Source organism: Prosopis cineraria, unplaced genomic scaffold, assembly GCF_029017545.1.
Source record: "Prosopis cineraria cultivar Desert tree isolate PC_DT_omini unplaced genomic scaffold, ASM2901754v1 PC1559, whole genome shotgun sequence".
In the NCBI taxonomy this organism is placed as follows: Eukaryota; Viridiplantae; Streptophyta; class Magnoliopsida; order Fabales; family Fabaceae; genus Prosopis; species Prosopis cineraria.
The window spans coordinates 11,158-30,342 of NW_026556884.1; the positions used below are offsets into that span (position 1 = coordinate 11,158).

General features: G+C 35.4%; 1 non-coding gene across 1 annotated transcript; it reads left to right on the forward strand.

Moving 5' to 3' along the window:
* Positions 1–15,107: 15,107 nt before the first annotated feature.
* Positions 15,108–15,214, forward strand: LOC129300378 (small nucleolar RNA R71). The gene has a single exon (XR_008590764.1). It is a non-coding gene; the product is annotated as a small nucleolar RNA R71 (small nucleolar RNA).
* Positions 15,215–19,185: the final 3,971 nt, after the last annotated feature.

Below are 19,185 nucleotides of genomic sequence, written 5' to 3' on the forward strand. Positions count from 1 at the left end.
ATATTTTGAATTTTATGTTTATAAATATATATAAATATATATCATATAAATATTCAAATATATATATATATAATTCATTCACCCTATATTACATTTATTGAATCTAGACATATTCCAGATTCAATGAACTTGAACATTATAGCTTGAGTTGGGCTGTTCTTGTATGTGATCCTATAGGCCCATATGAAATTAGCAGCAAGCTAATTGTGCTATTAGCCCACAAGTCATAAGTGGCTTCTTATAAGACATTGCAACTACTCAATTTACAAGGAGATCGATGATCCAATGTAACCTATCATGCAACCATATTACATCCCTTTTGTCACGTGATATTTCAGTCAGGTATAAGACATGGAATTGTCATTCTCCTTTACCTAACCATTATTTTCTTGATCTCTGAGTAGACTGATAGTAGCAATAGAAAAACCCTTTCTATTGTAGTATGGCCATACATTTTCTCAGTCTTACTCATTAAGGGGCCTAGTAATATCTCTCACTTAATGTGAGGGACAAATTCCATCTTGACCACTCATATTCCTCTACATGAATATCACTAAACTCAATTATAGCTTTTATGATCAACTGGTCAAAGGTGACTTTTGACTAGGTTAAAGTTTAGTAGTCATCATGTAGGAATCCATGATGATCTCAGGTCAAAGGGCTTAGTGATATAGTTACATATGAGATAAGCTTATGACATGTACCATGCAGCTTTCTTATAGCGGGTCGGTCCAGCACCTTGTACTCTTTCAAGTGCCTTTGACTTTAATTTATATCTCTATAATTAATCAAAGTCATACTAGTATTGTTTCATCTATAATCCTCAAATATGATCGACTAGGGACATTTAGAACAATCACTATAAATTGTCTAGGAATACAATTATCATATTGAACATACAATTGTTATATGATAACAAAAGATAAATTCATTAAATAACAATGTGCATAGTATAATAATTGGCCATAGGGCACAATTTCCAACAATACTAACATATAGTTATAATAAGCAGTCAAACAAAGAAAGTTATTCGATTACCTCAACCTTTTGTCACTAGAAAGGTTACCCATGGATTTCAACTATCACACAAGCTTATCTCAATCTTCCTTTCTCTACTCACACGTCCAATATGTCAATTTAAATACAGTTGGCACATTTTAGTCATTTGGTCCATTTTGACCAAAAACTCATTTTTACTATTTAGGGCTATATTCATCCGTAAACTCTTTCCTCTTTGTCTATTCTAAGTCCATGACTACCCAATTACTACTTTACATCACCTCAACCAGTCTTATTTCACTTAACTCAAATTTTTGCCCTAACTTTCTCTCTAAAGGCCAAAATTGAGCTTATAGGTTCAAAGCTCTACCGTTTAGCTCTAAACCAATAGCAAAGCTCTAATTTAACTTCTGAGAACCTTTTTATTACTATTGGGCAAGCATCAAACCCCTCAAATTCCACTGATTCAATTTCCCTATAACTTATTTTCTGAGAAATTTGTGTAGAATGGAAGGTAAGAGTTATACCTAGCTTACTTAGCAAGTTACCGATCCGAATCACCTTCCACCACTCTAAAATAACTTGTCGTAGCTTCTCAGCCCTTCTCCTCTCTCTATCTCATGTGTTTTTCAATTTCTCTCCTCTAAAATTTCTGAATTTTTTCAACTTTGAAGACAATTTTTGGTCCATACACCGCAGCGCATGTAGCACAAGCCGCGACTCGTGGCACAGTGAGATTTATTCTCACCACAAACACTTGCTTCGACCTGAAATGTACTCCTCTTGCCCGTATCTGTCCATAAAACACATAAACAAATGAAAATATGAACTAATCATTCAAATCTCTAATCCCACACTAACTTCCACTTCACCTTCAATTAACCTCTAAACATAGGATTAAGAAATTCAGGATGTTACAGTTCTCCCCTCCTTTTAAGAATTTTACCCTCAAAATTCATAAAAGACATAAATATATACCTATGGAAATAAGTAAGGATACTGTTGCCTTATTCTATCCTCTATCTCTCAGGTAGCATCACTAGGAGCCATGCCTCACCAAAAAACTTTAACTAATCGTATGGTCTTGCTCCTTAACTGCTTTTCTTTCACATCTATAATTCACTCTAGCTCAGCCTTATAAGTTAAATTCTCCTGGAGTTCAATCTCCTCCGATTTTATCATGTGCAAAGGATCAAGTTGATATTTCTTAAGCTATGACATGTGAAACACCTCATGCACACCTAATAACTGTGGTGACAAAGTGATCCTATAGGCAACTAGCCCAATTCTCTCTAGAATCTTAAAAGGATTAATGAATTTAAGAGTTAATTTCTTGGCTCTTATCGATCTCTCGATTCACATAACTGGTGTAACTTTTAGAAACACAAGGTCTCCCACCAGGAACTCTAGTGGCCTTCTACGCCTATTCGAAAAACTCTTCTACCTACTTTAGGCTGTTAACAACTTTTGCCTAACCAACTCAATCTTTTGAGTTGTTTGATCTACAATATCTAGTCCTAACATACTCTTTTTGCTCAACTCCATCCAGCAAAGAGGCGATCTATATTTTCTCCCATACAATGCCTCATATGGTGCCATTTGTATACTAGAGTGATAATTGTTATTATAAGCAAATTTAGCCATAGGAAGATGGCTATCCTAGTTACATTTCAACTCCAATACACAGGCTCTCAAAAATATCCTATAAGGTCTGTATAGTCCGTTCTATCTGCCTATTTGTTTGTGGATGATACATCATACTAAATTTCAACTTAGTACCTATGGTACATTGTAAAGCTCCCCAAAACTTGGAAGTAAATCTTGGAACTCTATCAAAAATTATAGTCTTTGGCACACCATGTAACATTAACACTTCTCGAATATAGATCTCTGCCATCTTTTTCAGAGAATCACTAATCTGAATTGCTAAGAAATGAGCCGATTTAATAAGTCTATTGACTATAACCCAAATGGAATCATGTCTAGATTGAGTTCTTGGTAACCCAGGTATAAAATCCATAGAAATGCTCTCCTATTTTCACTTAGGAATATCCAATGGTTGTAACATTCCTGCGAGTCTTTAGTGCTCTATCTTAACCTTTTGATAGGTCAAACACCAAGTTACGAACTCCATTACATCTTTCTTCATACCAGGCCACCATTAATATCATTTCACATCTTAGTGCATTTTTGTAGCTCTCAAATGAATCATGTACTTACTACAGTGAGCCTCATTCAAGACAACTCTTCTTAGATCTACATCATCAAGCATACAAATCCTATCCCGGTAAACCACAAAACCATCATTAGTGAATCTAAAATCAATAGCTTGATTTGCTTCAATCTCTTCTCTAACCCTCAAGAGACTCTCATCTTCTAGTTGTGCCATTCTCAATTCCTCCTAGAAATTATTGTAATCTTAGGGGAATTGGCACCAACTAATGCCTTCAATGGCACATCCTGCTATGACTCAATAAATGAGTCCATCTATAACATCCTAAGTTTCTTAATTTGGAAACTATTAGTATTTCCAATGGTAATTTGATCAATTTAAATAAATTATTGATTAACAAGGTTTATGGAAAACTAATATAGTTTTTAGATCCTTAGACAGTCTTAGAAGAGGGCTAGGTTGATGTTCAAGTGGGCTATGGCACGGAAGGGAGTTTAAAATTTTGTGAGATTTTCTGTGCCATATGCTGCGGAGGGCATGTCAATGCACCATGGCACACATGCAAAATTAACAATTATCAGATCAAGAATCAAACTCAAAAAATAGAAGAGAAAATGAGACATAAGAAGAGAGCCATGGAGGAGAGCCTGTGGTCTGCTAGGGCATAATCCCTAGACTACTTTGGAGGCATTTAGAGCTTGAATCACCATTAGTTAAGTTGCATATTGTAACCTCCTCTTATATCCACTTAATATAGAAGAAGATTACGGTGTTACCATTATCTCACATCATTCACAATAATCAAATTTTATTTTGAAAAGCTTCAGCCAAAAACTTACTTTATAAAAACAATTAAATCTCACTTTAATCAAAGAAAACACAGTGGTAGTAAACAATATATTCCTCAAATACACAGTGGACACAACTCACCAGCATTTCTATCTCAATTGTATACATTTTAGAACACAAATAAAACTAAATTTTGGTCCATGCACTGCGGCATATAGCACAGAGCCACATGCTCGCCCTGTCTGTGTCATCTGCCATGACATATACCTCCATGCACCGCAGTACGCCTGTCCGTTTTTCTGCTATCATTTTGAGAACAAAAATGACAAACTTCCAGCTTGTGCCAATTTCCCATACGACATCCGATCAGAGTGATTCAAGTGCCCACACGAAGCTTAGCTCGTATATTAACTAATGAGATAGGTTTGGACACAATCTAATAGTTTGATTAAAATTTGAACACCCAGGTGCAAAAAGTCACATTTTTTGAAAATTTTATGCACCCAAGCACTCAATCGATCCCTTACTATCATTAGACCACACTAAGCCTTAATGATCTAATACACCTGATTGACCTTAATTAATCACAATCATACTCATATATCAAAATTTAATCCTTCTACGGCTAATTTTCACAATTTACTAACTTAACATAGTATGCCATTTCTCGGCATAACTTAGCCCACTCGGCTATTTCTCAACTCATACCTATGCAATCATATCCACAATACAATCTTAGCCCCCAAATTACTCATTTTATCATAATTTGTCCCTTGGCTTAAGATTCACCAATTATAATCACAATACAATCTTAGCCCTTAAATTTCTCACTTCCTCATAATTTGTCCATTGGCTTAAGATTCACTAACATATAACCATTGCAACGCAAACATACTCAAATCAAACACCTTTTTGTCTCAAACAGTACATATACACATAATTAGGCTTGATTTCATAAAAACTCAATTCAATATATGCATGCAACCTATGCAACTCATATATACTTATATATAAAATCTTTCAGTTTAGTTCATTACACAACCTCAAAGTATACAGCTTCACAACTCAAGTCGGTCCAGACTCTTTTTCCTTGGCTGATCACTTCTCAGTCCTATAAATATGTAACCACAGGGGTGAGATAAAAATCTCAGTAATAGAATAACTTACTCTTATCGACCATCACATGCAACAATATGAAAGTAAACATAGTATACCATTAAAACCTCATTAAGTAGTATTTTTCATCACATATCACATTTCATTTTTCATCTTTTCATCAATCCCAAATAAGTCTGTGTTATCTTAAGATATTTTATCATATCACATAAAATACTAGCATGATCTCTACCAACCAAATCTCTAAATCACCCCGACATGAAACCATAGGCTCATCTCATATTAATATACACTCTCATTAGTCTTGAGCTCACCTGTAGTGGTAGAATTACCCAGCTAAAGATGTTTTAATGCATAATATAGACTATGGTTTTCCTCCAATATACACAATGGAGCATTGTTGACTCCAACCCGTATGACAAAGATACTAAGAAGTCTCTCATCTCCAAAAAATACCTTAATAGGCACTCAAGAGATCTTCTCTAACATAGCAACTTCCAAGGCACTAAGGAGAATTATTTCCAACACCGCACCCTAATAGGGTACTAAGGAAACCTTATCATATGGTCTTTATCATCTCTTATACTTGGGTGAACTCCCACCAATCAGATCACGCTTTATCAAACCATTTAAGGTTCCCTTATCATAATTTACTTTTTCTTATACGTAACATATATATATATATATATATGTTTTTACATTATAAAACACAATTTCAATGCTTATTTGACCAAAAGTCATTTTACATACATAATCACTCAATGCCACAAAACATGTTGAATTTAAAACTAGTTCATGCATTACATAGTACACTAACATACAGTTACAATAAATAGTCAAACAAAGAAAGTAATTCAGTTACCTCAACCCTTCTGTCACTATAAAGGTTACTCGTGGATTTCCACTATCGTACAAGCTTATCACAAGCTTTCTTTCTTTACTCACGTGTTCAATATGCCAATCTGAACACACTTGGCACATTTTAGTCAATTTGTCCATTTTGACCAAAAACTCATTTTTACTATTTAGGGCTATATTCATCTGTAAAACTTTTTTCCATTTATCCATTCTAAGTTCATAACTACCCAATTACTACTTTACATTACCTCGATCAGTCTTAGTTCACTCAAGATAGATTTTTGCCTTAACTTTCTTTCTCTAAAGGCCAAAATTGAGCCTTCAAGTTTAAAGCTCTATCGCTGATAGGAAATTAGTCGCTTATCCTCAAAATTACACTAAAGCTAACCCTAATGCAATATAGGGCCAACCCTAGGTCATCTCCCAAGGAATGGTTTTAAGTCTAATTGAAAGTTATCTAGTGAAATAAATCAACCAAAGTTTGTAGGAATTTAGTTATCTAGCTAATTATCTAAACTAATTACCTAATATGCAAGTAATTAAAATGCTAGTGAAAGTGAGTGAAATGAACTTCCCTTTTTACAATAATGGAACCCTAGAGATTAGTTGATTTTGGACTCATTATCTTCTCATGATTAGGCTAAGTTTAGCTTCCCTTTCCTCTTGACTAAAGCTGTCATGACTTAAGAAAATTATCCTAAGCCAATTAACCTAATTAGCTAACCTCCCTAGGTCTTAGATTAAAGTCCCTAGTTCAATTAACCAATTGGTGAAGATATTAGCCAAGTGATTCACTCAAAATCCTCTCTCAACAGCCATGGTCAAACACATAAATTGAGCAACCACAAGATTATGTCAAGCTACTCAACAACACAAGCATTAACACCACAAGATTATGCAATATTAACACAAGAAATTCACTAATTGAAAAACACAAGATTATGTGCCAAACAAAGAGTGGCAAAATTCAGTCATGGCTGTCCAAGGAAGAAATTAAATGAAACAATCCTCTCTCTTTACATCAACATCAAATTCAAATTAGAATTTATAAGCTAAGATGATTAGACCCTAGATTAAGGAATCTAACCATCTAGTAAAAAGAGAAGAGGATAGGAAACAAAAGAACTTAGCCAATTTGAAGCTCAAGACTCATCCTCCATCTTATCTCTCTAGGATTCCACAAAGAAACTTAGCCAATCTTCATCTTCAAGAACCCTAGTGATTGCTTGTGAAGGCCAAACTCCATAGCTCTTGAATGATGGAAATGAGCTTCAATCCTTGTGAAAATGGAAGGGATGGAACGAAAATGAAGAGAGGAGAAGAATGGTATGAGTTTTGTGGAGGTTTGGTGGCTGAAAAATGGAGGTTAGGGTGCTGGAAAATGAAGAACAAAAGAGAGAAAATGAAGAACACTATGAACAAGAGAGAGAGAATGTGGAAGATGAATGAGATATGTGTTGAATCCCATTTGAGACTTAAAATGGCGTGCTCCTTGGTGTCTCCCATCAGCTGAAGCTTAATTAAAATAAGGAAAAAGAAATTAAAATGTAAATGGGAGCCTTGTCACACTTGCAAGGTGGCAACTTCCTATTGGTTTGTAGATGATTCCAATGTGTGCTTAATTTCCCATGTGTCATCCACATCATTTTAGCTGATTTAATCCCTCAAAATAATCATAATTCACGTGCAAACCATCAGCCATTGACCTCAAGGAGTGTTGACCTCAATTGCCCAATTGATGCACAAGTCACATGCCACCTATGTCACATAAATCACATAATTCAATTAAATAGCATATGATATAATAAAATCTAATTCATGTCCAGAATTAAATTCATATTAGAAGGGAGAATTTATTAAATTAACCAAGTTTCAGGCTGCACAAAATTATATAAAAATTTTCACACAAAGGCAAACCAAAAACTAGGACAAACTAAGACACTTAAGAAAGTGTTGACTTTTTTATTTAATTACTCCCAAACTAAAATAATTTTAAAAATATAATTTCACCATTCATCAACTGGACATAAAATGCACTTTGTCAATTTTTCTTGTACATTTTCTCAAAAGTTCATTTTTTTGGACCAAAATGCCCCTAGTGCACTGATTTTAGAAACTTAGGCAAAGTTCCAAATCTAATGCAATGTGTGCACTTGAAGGTGATAAATCATTAATAAAATGGTCCTAATTGACAAATAAAAGTGGGTAACAAATGTGTTCTATCAATTCCCCCACACTTAGCTTTTGCACTCCGGGCAAAATCAAGTGAAAAAGGTCCCAAAAGAAACTATAAGACAAAGAAATAAGAGAAAAAATTGTTTCAAGTCACTAAAATACTAGCTCATGAACTTCTACAAATTATCAATCAATGTGGCAATAATTACGAAAGAATTATGCACATCACAAACAAACCCTTACCAAGAATCAATGTCAAAGAGTAAGCCTCTCTAGGTTAAGTGTTTGCTCTCATCACTCAAAGTGTATAAGGTATTAAATTTCACTCAAAATTTCTTAGGATAAACCCTACTATGAATTTGTAACCCTTCTACATCTCCATCACTAAATAGCACTTGCAATCAAGAATCAAATGGACTTTATTAGGTTGTGATATAGGTAATGAAAGGATGTCTGAGAAATGCATATATAAAAAAAAAAATAGGGTTAGCATCAAAATAATGCTAAATCAAGATATATCCCCTTAATATGCAAAGCATAACCTAACTCAATTGAGTGAATACCTTAACACAATGAGGATGGAAAGAAATGATAAGAAATAATAAAACAAATGGAATGGATGAGCTAGGCAACTTTTTATTTTTATTTTTATTTTTTTTCTTTCTTTTCTTTTTTTTTCTCTTCTTTTTTTTTCGTTTTTCTAGCAACTTTATTTCTTTTCTTTTTGACTATTTTTTTTTTCAAATCTATCTTTGTTGTTTTTTTTTTGGTTGCCCCTAACTCTTTGAAAACAATAGAAGTAATGGATAGAGAAATGATAATAAGCATCCACTCATTTGATCTAGGACATGCAATGAATATTAAAAAAATATATAAAAGTGTAACATGCATTCCTTGGGGAAAAATAGGGTGAATATTTTTTTTTTAAGAATCAAACCAAAGGCTCAAAGTGGCTAACAAAGGATAATAAATAATAATAGGTTGGCTATTTGGCTCTTGGCTATTTTTTATGAATGCCATCTCTCATCTCCTATCAAACAAGTGCAAGATATATGGTCTTAATTAAGAAGTGAAACAAATTCTAGAGGGTAACATCACTAAGGAATTAATCACACATGAGTGTTTAGCCTCTTCCATGAAAAGGTAATATGCCACTCTAATCCATTAATTCAAGGTAAAAGAATGTTCACTTCACACCTATTCAATCCTAAAAATTACCACATCTCAAGAATCAAAATATCATTCAAGAGCTAGGTAATTAAGTAACCTCAAACAAAACAAAACAAAGAAATTTTTTTTTTAATTTTTTTTTTGCAAAACCAAACAAAACCAAACAAACAAACAAAATGTTTATTTCTCTCCCCCACACTTAAATCATGCATTGTCCTCAATGTATGTATAGACTAGTGATAAAATAAGGTGAGATCAATAATGAATGCATAACAAAAGTGTGGTGCAGATATTTTTTTTTTCAAACTAAAACACAAAACAAAGAAGTCAAATAAAGCAAATAAACTCTAATTTTCCTACTAGGTTCATCTCCCCCACACTTGAACTATACCTATCATTAAATATATCAATTAAAGGAAGGTAAAAGCTCAAGGTTAGAGAGATACAACCTTATCATGGTGGTTCAAAAACATGTTGAGAGAAGTCCTCCTCCTTTTGAAGTGATTTGGCATCTTTGTAGAGCTTGCATAGGTGACCATTGATTTGCATAGTGGAACCCGTGGCTTTATTCAAGAGTTGCAAAACCCCATAGGGAAACACCTTGGTCACTAGATATGGTCCCTCCCACTTAGACTTCAACTTGGCATGCTTATGAATAAACCTTGTTTGGAACAAGAGGACTTGATCTCCTTCTTGGAACTTTTTCCTCAAGATTAGCTTGTCATGAAGGATCCTTGTTTTCTCCTTATAGATTCTAGAAGACTCATAGGCATCCAACCTAAGCTCCTCAAGTTCTTGCATTTGAAGAAATCTCTCCTTAGCCGAAAGATGGAAATCCAAGTTTAGTTTCTTGATGGCCCAATAGGCCCTATGCTCTATCTCCACAGGGAGGTGGCAAGCCTTTCCATACACCAATCGAAAAGGAGACATGCCAATGGGAGTCTTATAAGCGGTCCGATAAGCCCACAAAGCATCCTCCAAGTGTAAAGACCAATCCTTCCTATTTGTGTTCACCACCTTGGTTAGGATTTTCTTGACTTCTCTATTTGATACTTCGGCTTGGCCATTAGTTTGGGGATGATATGGTGTAGAGATTTTGTGATGCACCCCATATTTAGCCAAGAGAGCCTTCATCATCTTATTGCAAAAGTGGGATCCTTGGTCACTTACCAAGGCCTTAGGAACTCCATACCTACAAAAAATATTAGATTTGAGAAACTTCAAAACAATCTTAGCATCACAAGTTCTAGTAGGAATGGCTTCAATCCACTTTGAAACATAATCAACACCAAGTAATATGTACTCAAAACTAAAGGATGGTGGAAAGGGACCCATGAAGTCAATGCCCCAAACATCAAAAATCTCACAAAATAAAATGGGTTGTTGAGGCATTTCATGTCTCTTACCCCAACTACTAACCTTTTGACATTTCAAGCATGCTTTACAAAATTCATAAGAGTCTTTAAACAAGCTAGGCCAATACAATCCACAATCTAAAACCTTCCTAGCTGTCTTATTTGAGCTAAAATGACCACCACATGCATGAGAGTGACAAAATTCAAGAACAGAAGGCACATCAACATCATCAACACACCTCCTAATCACTTTATCACTACAAATCTTCCACATCAAAGGTGGTTCCCAAATGTAAAATCTAGACTCTCTTTTCAATTTTTCAATGGCAAAACGTGAAGCACAAGGAGGCAAGACTCTACACTCAATATAGTTAGCAAAAGAGGCATACCATGGAGGCTTAGATGAAATGGCACACAATGCCTCATCAGGAAATGAATCACAAGGAATAGTAGGGTTAGAGTTTACCATAGTAGCTTTTAAATGAGGTAGTCTAGACAAATGATCCGCTACTTGATTGGTAGAACCACTCCTATCCCTTATCTCCACATCAAATTCTTGCATTAAGATCACCCATCGAATCAAGCGAGGCTTAGAATCTGTCTTCTTAAACAAGTACCTCACAGCAGCATGGTCAGTGTACACAACAACTTTAGAGTTAAGAAGATATGATCTAAATTTATCAAGTGCAAAAACAATAGCAAACAACTCTTTCTCAGTTGTGGTGTAATTAACCTGAGCTGAATCTAGGGTCCTAGATGCATAAGCAATCACATATGATAACTTGCCCTCTCTTTGACCAAGCATAGCTCCCACAGCAAAATTAGAAGCATCACATGACAACTCAAAAGGTAAAGACCAATTTGGGGCTTTAAGAATGGGAGGGGAAATGAGCATGCTTTTCAAAGTGTCAAAACTCCTTTTGCAAGCATCATCAAAAACAAAATCAACATCTTTTTGTAAGAGTTTAGACATAGGCAAAGCAATTTCACTAAACCCCTTTATAAATCTCCTATAAAAGCCTGCATGTCCCAAAAATGATCTCAAATCTTTCAAACAAACAGGATATGGCAAAGAAGCAATCACATCTACTTTGGCCTTATCCACCTCTATGCCATTGGAAGAAATCAAATGGCCTAAAACAATTCCTTTATCTACCATGAAATGGCATTTTTCAAAGTTAAGCACAAGCTTCTTTTCAATGCACCTACCAAGCACTTTATCTAAAGAATGCAAGCATGAATCAAAGGACTCACCATACACAGTAAAATCATCCATAAAGACTTCCATGCAATGTTCAATAAAATCACAAAATATGGACATCATGCATCTTTGAAAAGTACCAGGTGCATTGCAAAGACCAAAAGGCATCCTCCTATAGGCAAATGTACCAAAGGGGCATGTAAAGGTAGTCTTATCTTGGTCACTAGGAGCTATAGGAATCTGAAAATACCCACTAAACCCATCTAGGAAGCAATAATGGGACTTGGAAGCCAATCTCTCAAGCATTTGATCAATAAAAGGCAAAGGAAAATGGTCCTTCCTAGTCACATTATTGAGCTTCCTATAGTCTATGCACACTCTCCAAGCATTTTGAACTCTAGTTGGAACAAGCTCTCCTTTCTCATTTTTTACCACAGTAATCCCCCCTTTCTTAGGTACAACTTGGGTTGGAGACACCCACTCACTGTCAGCTATAGGATAGATGATCCCAGCACTAAGTAGCTTAACAACCTCTTTCTTTACCACATCTAAAATCAATGGGTTAAGTCTCCTTTGTGGTTGCCTAATGGGCTTAGCATTGTCCTCAAGAAAAATTTTATGTGTGCACACAATAGGGTCAATACCAGGAATGTCAGCCAAAGTCCAACCAATAGCATGTATGTTCTTTCTCAACACATCAAGTAATGCATTTTCTTCCTCAAGAGATAAAGAGTTAGAAATTATTACCGGAAGCTTCTCATTCTCAATGAGATATGCATACTTGAGATTGGATGGTAAAGGCTTCAACTCCAAGGTAGGTGGCTCTACACAAGAGGGAATGAGCTTCTTCAAGTCTAATTTGGTGGAATATTCCATGGTACTATCTTGTCTTTTAGGCTTCTCACTTGTTTTTGATTTCTCCTCTTCTTTCTTTACAGCCTCCCCCTTTTCTTGCAACTTGTCCTCAAGTGCTTGGACTTGAGCCACGGCCTCGACATGTGAAAGTGTAGAATTTTCCTCCAATAGCTTGGGAATCCTAAGAACATCAAGCTCGAGTGGAGAAAAACTCATAGATTCGGCCTTAATGGCTTTAGTACCTACAACACAAGAAGATATACCCTTCTCAAGCATTTCAAGATCAAGCATAGGAGATATTTTAAACAAATCATGAGAAGAAGTAGTTGCATCATTCAAGCATGCATCAATCTCTAAACAAATAGGACAACTACATCCATCAATACATGTAGTAGTAACAAGAGACAAATCATCATCAACATGTGAGAAAGAATCAAGCATGTGAGACTCACAAGCATCATGAAGCAATAACTCAATGGAACTTACACCTAACAAAGAATAATCCTCAAAAGGATGTTTCATTGCTTCATATATATTAAAAATAACATGATCCTCTCCACATTTCAAAATCAAACTACCTTTTTCCATGTCAATCAATGTACGGGCAGTCCTCATAAATGGCCTTCCTAAAATCAAAATATCATCCCCACTCCCTTCTTTTGACATATCAAGCACATAGAAATCCACAGGAAATAATAGACCTTTAACACAAACCAACAAGTCTTCTACTACTCCATGTGGTCTTCTAACACTTCTATCCGCTAATTGGCATATCATAGGTGTCTTATGCATGCAATCAAGACTCAAGGCATGATAAATTGAAAGAGGCATAACATTAATGGCTGCACCTAAGTCTATCAATGCATGAGAAAAATGTGTGTTGCCAATCTTGCATGGAATTGTGAAGGAACCGGGGTCCTCACATTTTATAGGGAGTTGAGGCTTCATGATAGCACTCACAGATGAGGGTAATTGTACCCTTGCATTAGGCCTAAATTTTCTTTTATTTGTACAACAATCTTTCAAAAATTTGGCATACTTAGGAAAGTTCTTAACTACATCCATCAAGGGTACATTAACATGAATCTTGTGGAAGAAATCATATACCTCTTGATCAAATTGTCCCTTTACTTGCTTAGGGACCACTTGTGCTTGTGGAAAAGGAAGCTTCTTCATAATCTCTTGACTTTGCTTTCCTTCTTCCTTCCTTGAACTCTCCTTTCTTGTTTCACTTTGCTCGGCCTCTCCCTCTTTTTCCTTACTAAACAACTCGGCCATAGTCCCCTTTTCCACCTTAGATGGTGGTTGCTCACATATGATCTCCTCAATGTTTTCATCCTCATCATCTCTACAAAAAGATGCATCATTAGGAGCAAAAGAAGAACTAGAAACATTAACATCAATTGAAGAATTTAAAGAGGGCTTCTCGGCCTTCCCTTGTCTTTTGTCTTCTTGTACTCTTTCTCCCAACTCCTTGCCACTCCTCAATGTGATAGCATTAAGATTAGCTTTAGGATTAGCAACGGTGTTGGATGGTAATGTAGAGGCTTGAGCATTGGCTGCACTTAATTGGTTAGCAAGCATATTCATTTGAGAAGTAAGGGCATCAATTTTAGAGTTCATGTTCTCACACTTGTTACCCATACTCTCTACCTTGTTCCCTAAGCCATCATACATGTTTTTATACAAAGAGTTCATTTCAATCAACTGCTTACGTAACACATTCACATCATTAGAAGAGTTCGAATTAGAAGAACTCTCAATTGGAACAAGCCTCCTATCACTATAAGAATTAGAAGAAGGTGTAAGAGAATTACCACTTGGATTGTAGCTTTGAGAAGAGCTACCTTGAGACAAATGAGGTGGAGGGTCACGGCCAAAGGTGTTTTGATAGGATCCTCTTTGTTGATTGTCTTGTAAAGCCACATTTGGATTTGAATAGGAGAAATTAGGATGGTCTCTCCATGAAGGGTTGTAAGTATTAGAATAAGCTCCTTGCCCTTGCCTCCCACCATAGGATTGTTTTCCATTGTAGATAGCATTTACTTGTTCAAACTTAATAGGACAATTGCTTTCTACATGCATAGGTGAGTCACAAAAAGTACAAGAATAAGGGACAAGTGCTTGAGAAGTACTTACATTGCTCACTTGAGATATTTGTGGAGCCAACATTCTCCCAATCTTGGCAGCTAGCAAGTCCACATATGAATCATTAAGAACTGAGGAACCTACCATATTCACATTTCTCTTTTCCCTTGTAGAGTATTGAGCACCACTTGAAGCCATCTTGTCAATTAGTTCCCAAGCCTTTAAGGAAGTGAGGTCAATCAAGCATCCACCACTAGCGGCATCAATGTTAACTTTGTCTCTTGGAATCAAGCCCTCATAGAAATATTGGACTAAATTCTCACTAGAAATTTGATGGTGTGGGCATTTAGCCAAAAGGCCTTGGAATCTAGTCCAATACTCATAGAGACTCTCATCCTCTCCTTGTTGGACCCCATAGATTTGCTTTCTCAAATTGGTGACCTTGGAATTTGGAAAGAATTTATCTAAGAAGAGTCTTCTTAGCTCGCCCATGTGCTCACTTTCACATAAGAAGGGTAGTTGAAATACCACTCCTTTGCTAAACCTTCAAGAGAAAATACAAAAGCCTTAGCTTGAACATCATCAACATTTACATGCATAGGCTTCATAGTATCACAAACCAATAGGAAAGTATGCAAAAACCTATGACAATCCTCTCCTGGTAACCCATGAAATTTAGGCAATGCATTAATCAAGGAGGATTTAATTTCAAATTGAACATTAGTAGGAGGAACATATAAGCCATAAGGATTATCATGCCAATTAGGTTGAGTTAATTGCCTAATGCTCCTCTCCTCTCTAGGGTTATGCAAGCCTTCAAATTCATTATTAACATGGCCATCATCATGCAAATTCTCATTCCCATTCCCATGGCCCTCATTATGCACATGCTCATGTCCTAAGATACCTTCCATTGTTGAATTACAAACCAAATGAGAATCAAGAATAGGTTGTGATCTTCTCAATCTAGAAATAGTCCTTTCAATTTCTGGATCTAATTCAACAAAAGAGGTATGTTTTCTTCGGGTCATGCACTAATCAAGCTCAAGAAAATTAAGAACAAAGAACAAGCTAAACTAAAATGCAAATCAACATGAAACAATTCAAAACACACAAAAGCAAGAGAAATAATTTTTTTTATTTTTTTATTAAACTCAATAGCAACAAAATGAAAAAAAAAATAACACCAAACAAGTAGAAAGAGAGTTAGAAATGCTCAATCAAGAAGCTTTGGCAATTCTGGAATTCGCACAGTAGGCTCTCTGGAGACAGTGAACTTGTGAATTTTCTATCAGCAAATCCACATGATAAATTCCCCTGAAACTTTTATGAGAAACACAAGAGATATACAGGAAAATTATATAAAACTTTTAGATTAAAAATCCTTCCCAATCGTTCCCAGAATTTTTCACAAGTTGGTCCTCAAGTCTGGAGAAACAGGATTTCGTCCAGAAGACCTTCAGAGCTTCTAACAAACTTTCAAATAGGAAAATGGAAAAATTGAAGAAAATCCTAAACACAAGAAACAAAGATAAGACAGCGATAAGAAAAATGAAACTGGAATCAATCAATTTGAACGCACAAAGAGGAAGATATGCTAACTCAAAGTTGAAACAGGGTTTTGGGAATCCTCTGTAATGGCTCCCTGGACCTTGTTAGATTGTAAAATTTCCACAGGACACTTCCCACGTCCAAAATTGACCAAACCAATTTTAAAGTGAAGCTAGGATATAGAGCTTTCAATGAAATAAATTTCAAGTTCAAATTCCCTCAGACTCATTCCCAGTTAATTTTTCAATTTCAGACAGAGACACTAGAAACAGAGTATTTTCAGCTCTACACCAAACCAACGAAAATTGCACTAATTTTTTTTTCTTTTTCAAAACAGAATAAAAACACTCAAAACACACAAAAAACACTAAACAAACACAAAAACAAATTTTTATAATTTTTCAAAAAATTTTCAGGAACACTAAAAATGTAAATTAAGTACTAAACAACCTTAGAATTAAACTTAAACCATTCCCCGGCAACGGCGCCAAAATTTTGATAGGAAATTAGTCGCTTATCCTCAAAATTACACTAAAGCTAACCCTAATGCAATATAGGGCCAACCCTAGGTCATCTCCCAAGGAATGGTTTTAAGTCTAATTGAAAGTTATCTAGTGAAATAAATCAACCAAAGTTTGTAGGAATTTAGTTATCTAGCTAATTATCTAAACTAATTACCTAATATGCAAGTAATTAAAATGCTAGTGAAAGTGAGTGAAATGAACTTCCCTTTTTACAATAATGGAACCCTAGAGATTAGTTGATTTTGGACTCATTATCTTCTCATGATTAGGCTAAGTTTAGCTTCCCTTTCCTCTTGACTAAAGCTGTCATGACTTAAGAAAATTATCCTAAGCCAATTAACCTAATTAGCTAACCTCCCTAGGTCTTAGATTAAAGTCCCTAGTTCAATTAACCAATTGGTGAAGACATTAGCCAAGTGATTCACTCAAAATCCTCTCTCAACAGCCATGGTCAAACACATAAATTGAGCAACCACAAGATTATGTCAAGCTACTCAACAACACAAGCATTAACACCACAAGATTATGCAATATTAACACAAGAAATTCACTAATTGAAAAACACAAGATTATGTGCCAAACAAAGAGTGGCAAAATTCAGTCATGGCTGTCCAAGGAAGAAATTAAATGAAACAATCCTCTCTCTTTACATCAACATCAAATTCAAATTAGAATTTATAAGCTAAGATGATTAAACCCTAGATTAAGGAATCTAACCATCTAGTAAAAAGAGAAGAGGATAGGAAACAAAAGAACTTAGCCAATTTGAAGCTCAAGACTCATCCTCCATCTTCATCTCTCTAGGATTCCACAAAGAAACTTAGCCAATCTTCATCTTCAAGAACCCTAGTGATTGCTTGTGAAGGCCAAACTCCATAGCTCTTGAATGATGGAAATGAGCTTCAATCCTTGTGAAAATGGAAGGGATGGAACGAAAATGAAGAGAGGAGAAGAATGGTATGAGTTTTGTGGAGGTTTGGTGGCTGAAAATGGAGGTTAGGGTGCTGGAAAATGAAGAACAAAAGAGAGAAAATGAAGAACACTATGAACAAGAGAGAGAGAATGTGGAAGATGAATGAGATATGTGTTGGATCCCATTTGGGACTTAAAATGGCGTGCTCCTTGGTGTCTCCCATCAGCTGAAGCTTAATTAAAATAAGGAAAAAGAAATTAAAATGTAAATGGGAGCCTTGTCACACTTGCAAGGTGGCAACTTCCTATTGGTTTGTAGATGATTCCAATGTGTGCCTAATTTCCCATGTGTCATCCACATCATTTTAGCTGATCTAATCCCTCAAAATAATCATAATTCACGTGCAAACCATCAGCCATTGTCCTCAAGGAGTGTTGACCTCAATTGCCCAATTGATGCACAAGTCACATGCCACCTATGTCACATAAATCACATAATTCAATTAAATAGCATATGATATAATAAAATCTAATTCATGTCCAGAATTAAATTCATAATTAGAAGGGAGAATTTATTAAATTAACCAAGTTTCAGGCTGCACAAAATTATATAAAAATTTTCACACAAAGGCAAACCAAAAACTAGGACAAACTAAGACACTTAAGAAAGTGTTGACTTTTTTATTTAATTACTCCCAAACTAAAATGAATTTTAAAAATATAATTTCACCATTCATCAACTGGACATAAAATGCACTTTGTCAATTTTTCTTGTACATTTTCTCAAAAGTTCATTTTTTGGACCAAAATGCCCCTAGTGCACTGATCTTAGAAACTTAGGCAAAGTTCCAAATCTAATGCAATGTGTGCACTTGAAGGTGATAAATCATTAATAAAATGGTCCTAATTGACAAATAAAAGTGGGTAACAAATGTGTTCTATCACATCGCTCAGGTTAAAACCAGTCATAAAGCTCTAATTTAACTTCCAAGAACCTTTTATTACTATGGGAAAAGAATCAAACCCCTCAAATCCATTGATTCCATTTTCCTATAACTCCTTTTTAGAGAAATTTGTGTAGACATGGAAGGTAAGAGTTCATATATCAGAGTAACTGGCAAGTTACCACTTGATAAACCTTCTACCGCTCTAAAATGACTTAACCTAGCTTCTTAGCCCTTTGCTCTCCTCTGTTTCATGTATTTCTCAAATTTTCCCTCCTCTGAAAATTTCTAAAATTCACGAATTATCAAGGCAAATTCTGGTCCATGTGCAATGGCGCATGCAGCATAAGCGTATGCAAACACGTGGTACATTGAGATTTATTTTCACCAGTGGTGATATAGAGGCTCGGTGATTCCTACCTACTAAAGGTGAGCTCGATCATTATGAAGTACACTTAGTCCAAGAGCCTATGGT